The 12749-nt window shown below is 33.4% G+C and overlaps 1 protein-coding gene across 5 annotated transcripts in view; it reads left to right on the top strand.

The window, feature by feature from the left end:
• JMJD1C (jumonji domain containing 1C) overlaps positions 1-12749 on the top strand; it is a 327885-nt gene that overhangs the window by 224638 nt on the left and 90498 nt on the right. The window contains exon 1 of one of the 5 annotated variants that reach the window (XM_077894676.1): positions 9059-9633. The exons of the other annotated variants lie outside the window; for them this stretch is intronic. The gene's annotated coding sequence lies outside the window, so the exon portion shown is untranslated. Of the gene's footprint in view, positions 1-9058; positions 9634-12749 lie in introns of those variants that run through there. 5 annotated transcript variants of the gene reach the window in all.

Raw genomic sequence — 12749 nt, 5'->3', positions numbered from 1 at the left:
TTCCCAGTTAGATTTGGGATTTTTGTTGCCTTATCCTTTAGAGGGAAAGTCCCTCTAAAGGGGAAACAGGAACTGACCTGAATTAAGCAAATTTAGAGCTTTAGAGGGGAGGGAAGTATTTAAAGGAAGTGTATAGAAATTTTATTAGTGGTTATTGACCTGAAATTACATCTTCTCTGTACTCATTTGCAATATAACTTTAGTTCCAATTTTAGAGTGTGCTGCTAAAGTGAGCACATACTATAACTTTTGATTATACTACATGTTATAAAAGAAGAAAAGTTCATTTAAAATGAATCATTAATTTGTTGGTAATTGAAAGAAAACACTTCAGTATGAAAGTCTTTATGTAAAGTTTTTTCTTCCATTTTAGTTTTTTAAATTTGCATAGCAGTATTTTGATATAACTGTCAAAATGTTGGCATAAATGATCAATAATTAAAGAAATACGGTTGAAACTTGGATAATTTTGGTATTAACTATATTTTGAATCTAAGTGGTACTTAGCATACATGATCATCATTACCTAAAAAGCATTAATTTTTTAAAGAAGTAAAATAATTACCATATCATGCTTAATGGAATTTGTGAATCCCCCATTCGTTGAAAAATTCAGCTTCTCGATTGTTGCTGACATCAGAGTTTTTGACAAACAAGAAGGTAATGGTGAAATAATTGTAGAGCCTTGTTGACTTGTGCTGTACAAGAAATAGATGTTTGCCAGACGGAAATGAATAAAACCAGTAAAGAAATAGATATTCTATTCAAGTTTTCAAAAGTACAAATAGTGAAATGATTAAGAAAAATTGGAAAATACATTTTTAAGTTAGTTTTAGAACAAAAAAGACCAGGAAATCTGTTATATGCAAACATTAGGGCGTATACCCTACTTTCTGAGATGGTATGCTTGACAGGACGCAAAACTATAAGACATATTTTAGCTTAACTTTGAATTTCTTCTGTGATTTTGATTATTATCCTTTTAATACATGCTTTGCATTTATGGTTGGGTTCATTTAATTTTGTAATATTTCCCATTCCCACAAAATTACGTTTGCTTTTTTATCATAAGAGGTAAAGGATCTGTGGATTACAGAAATCCCATATTGTAGAAGTCTCCCATGTAGTTTTATTGCTGCCCAATGGTACAAACCTTGGTTAGCTTAATTTATTCTGATATGAGAGAAGTTAGTTTTTACTTTTAGCTCTTCCACCTTATCTGAATGATACATGAACATTTGACAGTATTCCCTTTATGCTTTAAGATATGCAAAAGTAGAAGCAGTGTTTATGAAAAATTTGATTTAATCTTCCTTATCTTCACTTTGCTCATAAACATGAAGGAAATGGCTTAAAGAAGACAGTATTAGTATTAGAATCTTAGAATTTGAAAGAATCTTTAATATTTGTAAATCACTCCTTGCCACAGCCAGAAATGGGATCCTTCAATGACTTGACACTTGTCAAGTGTTCATCCAGATTTTTCTTAATTGCTTCTAGTTATTGGAAGCTCACTACTTCATGAGTAAGGCTGCTTTGGTATGGTAATGTTTAATTATTATAAATTTTTTTATTCTTTGTGCTGAGCTAGAATTGGCTTTTGAATTTTACTTACACAAGATCCTTCCTTTCCAAATAACCTAACACTTTAAATAATTGTAAATAATCATTACTTGTCCTCTTCTTCTCCAAGCAAGACATTCTCCTTTTGTTTAAATAATCCTAATAATCCATGATTTTTAAATCTCATTTACACATCTCAGTTTGTAATTATTTCTCATGTTTTCTCAAATTGAACAAGATATTCAGGGATAGTATGACCAATGCAAGACCTCAAGGGACTGGTGCCTCTCTTTTTGAATCATTTATTAATTTGCAAATAAAGATAGTCTTCATGTAATAGTATGTAAGACAAAAGATGATTAGAAACAGTACAGGTACAGGTTAAACATATAGGTTAAAAAAAGAGTACTGTTATTTAGCATTCCTTTAACCAGCTTCAAAAACTGTCATCCAGGCACATATTTCATTGCCTTTCCTATTGCAGGTTGTCCTGATGAAAGTAATCTTTGTTTTTATTAAAAGACAAATTATTCTCAATGAGTATATTTGCTCTTAGTAATCACTGTTTATTAGTTTTTTTTTTTATGATTCTGGTTATCCATCTTGGGGTTTTGCTGGAGTTCCAGTTTACTAGCATATAATTTGTTTCTGAATTGCTCCTTTCCTCCTTTATATCAATAGATACCTGTCTGTAATATCTTGACAGTGCCTTGATTTGTTTTTTCAAAGACTATCAGTAATGGCTCTGAATTTATATCTGTCAAGTTAATATGCTAACATGTAATTTATTTGAACCCATATAAACTTGGATTTTTAGTTAATAAAAGCATGAAGATTGTCTTATTTTTTGTAATAATAAAACAGCAAAAAGTCTAAATATCCAACAGTAAGAAAATGCATAATAAAATTCAGTGCTCAGGGGATCCCTGGGTGGCGCAGCGGTTTGGCGCCTGCCTTTGGCCCAGGGCGCGATTCTGGAGACCCGGGATCGAATCCCACGTCGGGCTCCCGGTGCCTGGAGCCTGCTTCTCCCTCTGCCTGTGTCTGCCTCTCTCTCTCTCTGTGACTATCATAAATAAATAAAAATTAAAAAAAAAAAAAATTCAGTGCTCATTTACTTGATTAAGTTTTTATTAGGCAACTATTTTAAAGAATGGTGATGTAATGAGTTTCAAGATACAATTTATAAGCTGCTCATTTTATTTTATTTTTTAATATTTTATTTATTTATTCATGAGAGAGACAGAGAGAGGCAGAGACCTAGGCAGAGGGAAAAGCAGGCTCCTTAGAGCCCAATGCAAGACTTGATCCCAGAACCCCAGGATCACAACCCGAGTCAAAGGCAGACACTCAACCGCTGAGCCACCCAGCTGCCCCAGGCTGCTCATTTTAAGTTGTGTCTTGAAACTTGGTAGCAAATATACTTATAAAAAAAAAAAAAGGGGGTTAAAAGTCTACTTACTTCTGAACTGTTAAAAGTAGAAGATCCTTTTTACCCATTTCTTTTGTTTTCCAAACTATCTCTAATGTAATTATGTTATTTATAAGGAAAACTAATTTGGTTTCTTAAAACGAATCCTCTACTTTCTTTTCTAGTTTAGTTTATTTGTAATCTCTAGTTTACACTTGCCATATTAAAAATAATTTTCTTGACAGAAGTAACTAACAAAATAGGAATTCTTTTTCTTTTTAACCATTAATGGTTTATCGTCTTCCTGTGTTCTTTTTATGAACACAATCTGAAAAACCCTTTCATGTTGAATTGCTTTTTTTTTTCTAATCCTGCTTATTCTTCCTGAAAGGTAACATCAATGTTATTAAAGCATATTAAAAATATATAAATTATTATGTTTTACCCTTTTTTCCCCCTCAGGTATATAATTTTGTAGTTTGTTCTAGACTGGTTTCCTTTTCCTCCATTTTATGTTCAAAGTTTAAAGTTTTATTCAGCAGATGGCAAAACACTTTGCTCTTTGCCACCTCATGCCAACAAGCAATGAAAACAATATAGTTCTTTCACACCATCTTAGAATGTAAAAATCATTCAGCTCTGAGTTAGGAAATCCAGGTTCTAGTCCCAGGGCTTCTATAAAAAGATTTTGGACAGGAAAATTCAGTCACTTATTTTCTTGTTGTGTCTGTTTCTTCATCTGTAAAAATTACATTATTACTCTCTAAAGTTCCATTTCTGTTTTTAAAAGAATTTATTCAGTTTTCTCATTCTTTTTTCCCCCATATGATTTGAAAATCCACCTTTATCTTACATTAAATGCCCATACTTATCTGATGTTATTTAGGGACTTTCTAAACTATCTCCTGATGACTCTTTTTTTTTTTTTTTTAATTTTTATGTATTTATTCATGAGAGACACAGAAGGAGAGAGGCAGAGACACGGGCAGAGGGAGAAGCAGGCTCATCAAGCCTGATGTGGGACTTGATCCCGGGACCCCAGGATCATGCCCTGGGCTGAAGGTGGTGCTAAACCACTAAGCCACCGGGGCTGCCCTCTCCTGATGACTCTTGATTCATGCTCCAGTTTCACACTGTTGTATTAATTGAGCCTGGAAATGTAGTATCTGTTAGGCTAGTTCCTGATCATTAATATTTTTTTCTTCATATTTCTCTTTCTCTCTTTCTTTCAAGAACTTTCCTGATTATATTTACTTTTGCATAAAATTGATTTTTCCAGTTCGAACATCTTATTGGTATTTTTATTGAGGTCAGATTAAAGTTTTGGAATAATTTATAGAAAAATTACATTTTTGGGACTCCTGGGTGGCTCAGTGGTTTAGTGTCTGCCTTCAACTCAGATCTTGATCCCAGTGTCCTAGGATCAAGTTCCACATTGGGCTCCCCACAGGGAGCCTGCTTCTCCCTCTGCTTGTGTCTCTGCCTACTTCTCATGAATAAATAAATAAAATCTAAAAAAAAAAAACACACGAAAAATTACATTTTCATTATTGACAGAGTTTTAAAGGAAAATATCAGGTATTTAGAGTAATATATGAGCTAGGGAGACAAAGTAAATTATCAAACATGATCACTTTGTTAGTGAATTTTGCGGTATCTGTATTTAAAGTAAGTAGTAATAGTACTTATAGTGGTTTTGAAAGAAGTGTGAATAACTTAAGAAAGGTTAAGCATTTAATTTTAGTCATATATAGCTTTATGTGGTGACAGTATATAAATATAACAATGTCCTAATATTGGTATTAAATACAGATCTAAAAGTACAGTTTAGAATTACTCATTTATTTATAGAAAGAAAAATTTGTTATCTTAATGACACACACCTGCAAAGTTTGAGAGACTGAAGAGTAAATCGAACCTCATAATACTGGGAGGAAAGAAGTGCGTCTGATCAGGGAGATTCTGAAAAAGAAAACATAGCAATGACAAACTTAGAACTACTCTAGAGTATAGAGTATATGCCTTATTAGTATTCAGATGGCCTAGAAGGAAAAAACAAAACAAAGGAAACTGAATTCAGCCATATGGTTATTGAAAAAATATAGAGTGTATTTGCATAGTGTGTTTTTATGTTGTTTTAGTTTCCTCAACAGTGATTTTTCTTAGCTCAACTATATGTCATCAATATCTGCAAGGCTTAAAGAATGGATGCATTCTGTTGCACTCCTCTTATGACTGGGTGTGATATCAAAGATACAGTGAAGAAAGGAGGGGAAGGAACATTAATTCTCCAATTATTAATTGAGGTTTTTTAAAAGATTTTATTTATTCATGAGAGACAGAGAGAGGCAGAGACCCAGGCAGAGGGAGAAGCAGGCTTCCTGCAGGGACCGTAGTGCGGGACTTGATCCCAGGACCCCAGGATCATGGCCTGAGCCAAAGGCAGAGGTTCAACCACTGAGCCACCCAGGTGCCCCTATTAATTGAGTTCTTAAGGTGTGATTTTGGGACACTTGGGTGTCTCAGTGGTTGGGCGCCTGCCTTCAGCTCAGGTCGTGATCCCAGAATCCGGGATTGAGTCCTGCATCAGGCTACCTGCAAGGAGCCTGCTTTTCCCTCTGCCTGTGTCTCTGCCTCTCTCTCTCTCTCAGTCTGTGTCTCTCATGAATAAATAAACAAATCTTAATAAATCTTTTTTAAAAAGTGTAATTTTTTATTTCTATGATAATTGATTTATCTCTTTCCTGCTAAATAAAAGTGTAGAATGTGTGCTAGGATAGGAATTTGGTTGTCTTTTCCTCACCATTGAATACCTAGGCCAAAGGTAGTGCTTGTTACGTTAAAAGATCCCATACCTGTTGATTGAATGAATGTGCTGAATGCTTGAAGGAGGGAAGATCTGCAAGACTAGGCCCATATCATCTGAAAATCCTTTTAGACTTCCTAGTCTGTTGAAAGTAGGGAACCATTTTACACCATCTTTGCAGTCCCTGGAGGTTCTGCATGGATTCATTTTTGTGAAGAAGTTAATCCTTTGGACACTACCACGATACAATGGTTAAACGTTTGTGTATTACAGAACAGTAGGGCACATTGAAAAGTATTTTCCTGACTCTAGTTAGCCTTCACATAAGGCCGTATCACACTAAAATCCTCTGAACTACTCTTGTTCATCTTCTTTTCTTACCTTTATGTCTACAAAAATATTTACAGTGCTAGGCCATTGAACCAAGAGGCTTTTGGGTTTTATTTTAAAGATATACTTGGAGAAATCCACTTGTTTCTTTAGGCTTTTATATCTTTAAAGGTGAGGAATTTATTTCTTCCATGGCCTAAGATAAATGGAACCAAAATGCTCATTTATTTTAACTCTTAATTACACATGTAAGAGTCTTACATTATTGGAAGAAACAGATTTTCTTTAGCTAGCCATACCGTACCGTGTTGCTTTCCTTTTAGCCTCTGTTTACTTTCTCACCTCTGTTGATTTATTCAGCTTGTAACCTAGAAACCAGCTAAAAAGGAAGGAAGTCAGAGATGTGTATTTCTGGGCAGTAACTGGAGTAGTTTCCTCTTCCTCTAGCCTGGTTTAGCTGCCAAAAAAGACTTTTTACCCCCTACCCTCACCCAACTCCCCTCCTTCCCCAAAAAAGAAAAAGAAAAAAGGAAAAGAAAAATTAACAGTAACTATTCAACTTACTTCCTTAATCCATTAAGTTATAAGCCATAAGAACAACCAAGCTAAAGGACTAAAATTCTGCTCTCCTCAAAATGGTGCTTTTTGCTGTCTGAAATGTGGTATCTACCATCCCTAAGAGGTTATAAAAACAAGAGAGAATTAAGGAGACTTGATGTAAAAGCTGAGCAACTTTTTATGCTTGTTAGGAAGTGGGTTCTCTATATTGTTATTTCACTGTTTTTATCTGTATTAGAAATTTACCAGAGTACCAGACCAGATTCATATTCTTACATTTTTAAAAATATTTTTAAAATATTTGTCAAACCCAATTATGAAATAAATATTAAAAAGATATTTATGGCTTTCAATTAGTTGCATCTTTGTGCTCACCTGTTTGCATTAAGAATTGACTATAGTATTTTTTTTAAAATAATGGAGAAGAATTTTAATTCAACTGTGATATAGTATGAAATAAAAATGATTTTTCTTTATTGATATCACTTATTTTGATTTTTACAAAATTATTGTATTCTATGCCACTAGGAATATATAAATTTAATGGCATTTGGATTGTTAGCTTAGGGTAGTTCTATTTGCTGTTTGTTTCTGTGGTGTACTAATAGTACTTGAGGAACAAAGCTTTTTTTTAAGTCTATATCATATAGTCAAACTTGAATTTATGTGAGCTTGTAAGATGAATCCTGTGAAATATTAAGCTCATTCTCTAATGTACAATAAATTGTAGAAATGTAGTGGAAAATGTACTGAAAATGTGATGTTTATAATCTAGTAGCCTGCATCAAACATTTGATGTTTCTTTGTTGTTTGGGGCTCAGAATAAATCTGCCGTATTGATCCAGTTGTTTTTTTCTTTTTCATATATTACATGACATTTGGAATTCTCTTATTTCCATATAAGTTTTATATTCATGTCTAATTATGAATTCATTATTGAAATGGTATCATGTAATATTCACTTGATTTATTATTTTATTTATTTATTTTTAAAGATTTTATTTATTCATGACAGAGAGAGAGAGAGAGAGAGAGAGAGGCAGAGACACAGGGAGAGGGAGAAGCCAGGCTCCATGCAGGGAGCCTGATGTGGGACTTGATTCCTGGGTCTCCAGGATCACACCCCGGGCTGATGGCAGCGCTAAACCGCTGGGCCACCGGGGCTGCCCTGATTTATTATTTTAAAAATATTTTGTTCTAAAGCTGTATTTTAGTACCATCAGTGTTCTAAAGCTAATCTTACTATAACATTCTTAGAATAATCATTATCTGTCTCTAACATCCTTAAAACAAAAAGATTGAGATTTTTTTGTAGATACAGTGTGTCATATACTAAGTTGAAAATATCTTTTCAGTGGTTAATCTGATGTCTTCTGTGAAATGAAACTGATACATCTGGAATAGGTATAGAGAAGGCATTGGCTGGTGACTGGCGGTTTTTCTCTTAATATGATTTGATGAATTGGTTGTGTGTGGTATTAAAATAACATGAATTTTTAGGTTTATTAAAATTGAGATGTCTACACTGTATCGTATTTATGACCATTCACATCATTTAAAAAATAGGGCAAATGTTTTCTACAATTACAGATATCTAATAGTCATTTTTTTCATATTCAGTGTGTATATACACATGCAGCACACATCTAATTCTAGACTATCTCATTTCAGGTGCTCAATAGCCATGTGTAGCTAGTGGCCACTATATTGGACAGCGTAACTCTTGAGGTTAGAAAGAAGTGAAGAGTGTATGTTAGTAAACACATTAGAAAAATAAATTTTATGCTTTTAAATGATAGATTTTTATAACTGTGAGTTGTCTAGATTAAATTGTTTTTTGTTTTTTTTTTTTAAGAATAAAGTTGTTTCAGGGGTATTTTTTTAAGTCTGCCAAAATAAATATGACCAGTTTTTCTTTTGAGTTATGTGGTTATGTCATTTGATTTCATTTAGAATGTTACTACAAAAATGCTTTTAACTGTTTTTTTTCCTGGTTTTCTTTTAATATCAGTATATTTTTAAGCTAATGATTAAGCTAAAAACAAGGACTTTAAAACACATAGTATTTTCAATAGTTTAAACTTTTTTTTTTTTTGCCAACTTGAGAGATACATATTATTTGTTTTCTGCGCTTTCTCACCTTCGTTAATCTGGAAAGCAAAAACTTTGTATTTGCATTTGCTTTATTGAAAGAGACAGTAAACTTGAGGTCTCAGTCTCACCACTAGTCTGTCTTTGTCTGTTGTTAAAATTATGAGCCAGTCTCTATGGCCGCAGCCAAATGAGTAATCACCAGTAATGTGACTCGTGCTGGAAGTGACTCCATCAGCACCTGTGACGGGGGATTAGTTACAGTTTACAGAGCACCGCCTCTTCCCTTCTCTCAGAGTGCCCTAAGCCAAGTAGTCTTTCTCATTTGGGTGTCTGCACTGTTGGAAGCTACTGCAGTGTGTTTCCACGCAGAGTACAGTGGGAAAGGCTTTCTCTAGCTGATGGATGGCTGTTCTCTCTATTTGGAGTATCTCACTGGTTATGTAAGCGACCTCGGGAGAAATTATCCTGACCCAGATCGGAGGATGCAGTAGTGCTTCAGCTGCAGGATTTCTTAGTCGTTAACACCACAGTGCTGATGACAAAGAGCGAGTTGTAATCCTCATCACTGCCAGGGCTGAGCCAGAGCAGACAGAAAATCGTCATTTGCTCGTCGGAGACTTGTTAGGTTACAGCTCTGCTTCGTTTTGTGGTCTTGGCTTTTCTTCCTATACAATGACGACGCTGCAAGTGAGCTCAGAAATGCTTGGTTTGAGAGCCATTTGCCTGTGATTTTTGAAGAGTAAAGAAGTATTTAGGTTAGATTTTTAATACTGCTCAAGAGTGAAATGGAAATGTCAGCTACTTCTTGACCTTTAAAGCTGTGTCGTGGATTTCTGAGATTTGAAGATACTTTAAAATTCTAAAGAACAAAGTACGGTTTGTATTTTTCTGCTTCCTTTTTCTTTTGTTTTAATTTACATTTGGTTTTACTTCTCAGCCTTAGGAATTAAGGTCATTGCCTTTTACTGATCTAGCCTTAGTTTTCTTAGTTTTACGAAATTTTAACTATTTTCATTTGTTCAGAAAAGATTATTGTGTGTGTAGTAATTTCATAACACTGTAAAAAGATTAAAAACTAGAGTTTAATTGTTTAAAGTATTACAGCAGAAACGTTTCAGGTTAGGGTTTTCAGAATACAGTGTTTTAAGGGAAGTGAGGTTTGTTTTGTGAAGGTTTTGTGTGGTGTATTCCAGTCCCCACCCCCAACTTGTTTTCTAACAGTATCGTGTTTTTCAATAGACCTGCTTGGGTGGGAATGTGGACTTTGTTCTTTCAAGTCACTCCAGTCTTTTTTTTTTTTTTTTTTCTGTAGACTAAACCTTGACTTCTAAAATGTTGCTTAGTTTTCTGCTTCAGCGTTTTCCTTTAGTGAATTTTGTATCAGATTTTTGTAGTTAATGAGCATGATTTTTTTTTTTAACTTGGAAAAGGAATTGTAAAATGTTAACTGGAGATTTGTTAGAAACTCAGACTGCAGACATAAACTCTGTGAATTTTCAGTTAAATGTTAAATGTGAGCTTTAACATGGTTTGTTTGAGCAGCTGAGTTATGTTTGAGAGCTGTAGCTGATTTATTTTAAAAATGTTTTTTTGAGGAGGGCTCATCTGTTCTCCTCTTCCTCATGTGAATGGAATGTGGTGCAGCATGGAGCCCCAAACAGGATACAGTTGTTCTAAGCATTCTTCCTATAGCGTGGTGTAGGCCCCACTAAAAATGCAGGCTCTGAACTATTTATTTTGGCTTTAAATTATTTTTAAGTATGATTAACACAGACAAAGGACCTTAAAAGAACTCTTAATCCATTAATAAAATTGAAAAAGTTTTTTTCAATTGTGAATATTCGATTTTAAATTAGTAATTTTTATTTGGATTTTCAGAGGCTTTTTTCAGCATTGGAATAATAGTCTTTTTGTGATTCGGGCCATATTCTACTGTGTCTTTCATCAGATGGTAGCTCATTGCTTCCCCTTAGGCTGTGGAAGTTCCTCATAGAAGGATATATCTTTAGTCTTGAATTACTTAGTTATGCATGAGTTCTAGTTTCTTTACATTCCAGTACACCTAGGCCCATGAAATATTTAGTACAGAATCATCATAAAAGCTGTAGGATCTGTTCACTTTTATTTAAATATTTATGTTTTTATTTGTAAGCTAATAGTAGATCTTTGAAATGTGTTTAACCTGGGTACAAATAATAATGGTTACTTCTTTGATTTGCCACTTTAAAAAAATCAGTGTTTTAACTACTTAAGTTTCATATGTTGTTTGTCTTTAATTTTCCCATAAAGTGGTAACAGTCACATTTTTCAGAGTTGTTTATTTAATACATATTGAAACATTTCTTAACAAGTACTGTAAAAGTATTTATCAGCATTTGCTGGGAACATATTTATAGCTTAAATATAATTGCACATTTTAAAATTTGCCAGTTGTGGCCCTATTTACTATTTTAAGAAGCATGATATACTCTTGACCTCCATTTGTACATGATTTTAAGTATTAATGTATCAGAAATAGACCTTTATAAACTAATCTTTTAACATTTCTGATAGCTGGATTTTTCCAGGTGGCTTTCAGTTAGTTATCTTAAAATGAGAAATTCTTTTTTTATTTTAGCCTAGAAACTAAACTAACTCAGTGATTTAAATTATGATTAGTTGGCCTGTTAAAATTTACCCTTGGAACTCTGACCTACCTTAAAAAAAGCAGAGTTCTGAGAGGTTTTCTTCACAAGAATGTTTTTCATATTATAAAATGACTAGGTCTCATAGGAAATGCAAACCACCTGTATTATTTGCGTAAGAAAGAGGCACTCAGACAGGAGTTTACTTCTTTTTCACATCCTACTTAATTGAATTGTACCTTTAGCCACTTAGATAATAGCTTTTGTAGACCTTTTTGTTAACCTTCACGAGTTGACCTGACATGGTACTGTTTGAAAAGAAATAGAGCATTTGAATAAAGTTCAAGGATTAAATCAAGTCTTCTTGAAAAGGTGCCAGTGTTTTCTAGTTTACTAAAAACTAAACAAATATATAATATGAAAAATGTTGCATAGGTCAGTCACATATTGGTAGACATTTTAAAGTCTAAATTAGATAAATGCTCTTGGATTTCTTACAAAACTTTAGTAATTTGTTAGGTAAAATAATAGGATTTTATGAAATAATTTTAGGAATTTAGTCTTGGCAAATGGAAAATGCTAGTTGGCAATAGTTGCAGGAGATAGCTAAGTAATAGGGGAATGTCTGTTTTGAAAATGTAATTTCTCACCCAAATAGGAATACTCCCGATACATATGTAGTACTTAAAAGGTTAGCTTTGGGAGTGGGGAGGGAGGAACTTAACTGTGGTTAGATTTTCTAATCATAGATACTGAAAATAAGTGGGGATGTAAGATAATTTTTTCATGCTATATTTAGGAAAGAAGATATTAAGTTCATGGTGTAGTATAGAAATAAGGCATATTTTAAATGCTTTTTTCTCATGAATTTTAGCTTTTTCAAAAACATTGTTACAGACTCTTCAATGAATCGAAAGCTTTAAAAAGAAATTTCTTTTTTTTTTTTTTTTTTTTTAAGAAATTTCTTAAATACAGAAATTAACTCCTTAAGAGCCACTCTGAACTACATATCTTGAAAAGTTTTTCCCCAGAGTGTGAATTAGTTGTGATTAACAAGATGTTAGATTTCTTTAAGACATAATAAGAGAAGGGGTAAACACAATGGCTTTCAATCTCCTGGGGATTTATACTGTCTGTGCCAAAAGCTTTGGTTTGTATCTAAATGGTCACACAAGTTGGCTTGTAGCAAGAAAAATTTCTCCATGTTAATATAGGTAATTTATTAAACTAAGTTGGTTGTTAATTCCATTTTCCACACTTAGATTATTTTATACTAAAGCTATTCTATGTAAAGTTTAGGAAAGTATCAGGGATGTGACTCTTGGTTTTTATTCTAGCTGCTTCTGCTTCGAAAGTATGACAG

The sequence above is a fragment of the Canis aureus genome, chromosome 4 (genome assembly GCF_053574225.1).
Source record: "Canis aureus isolate CA01 chromosome 4, VMU_Caureus_v.1.0, whole genome shotgun sequence".
NCBI classification, from domain to species: Eukaryota; Metazoa; Chordata; class Mammalia; order Carnivora; family Canidae; genus Canis; species Canis aureus.
This window is presented reverse-complemented; position numbering and strand designations above follow the sequence as displayed.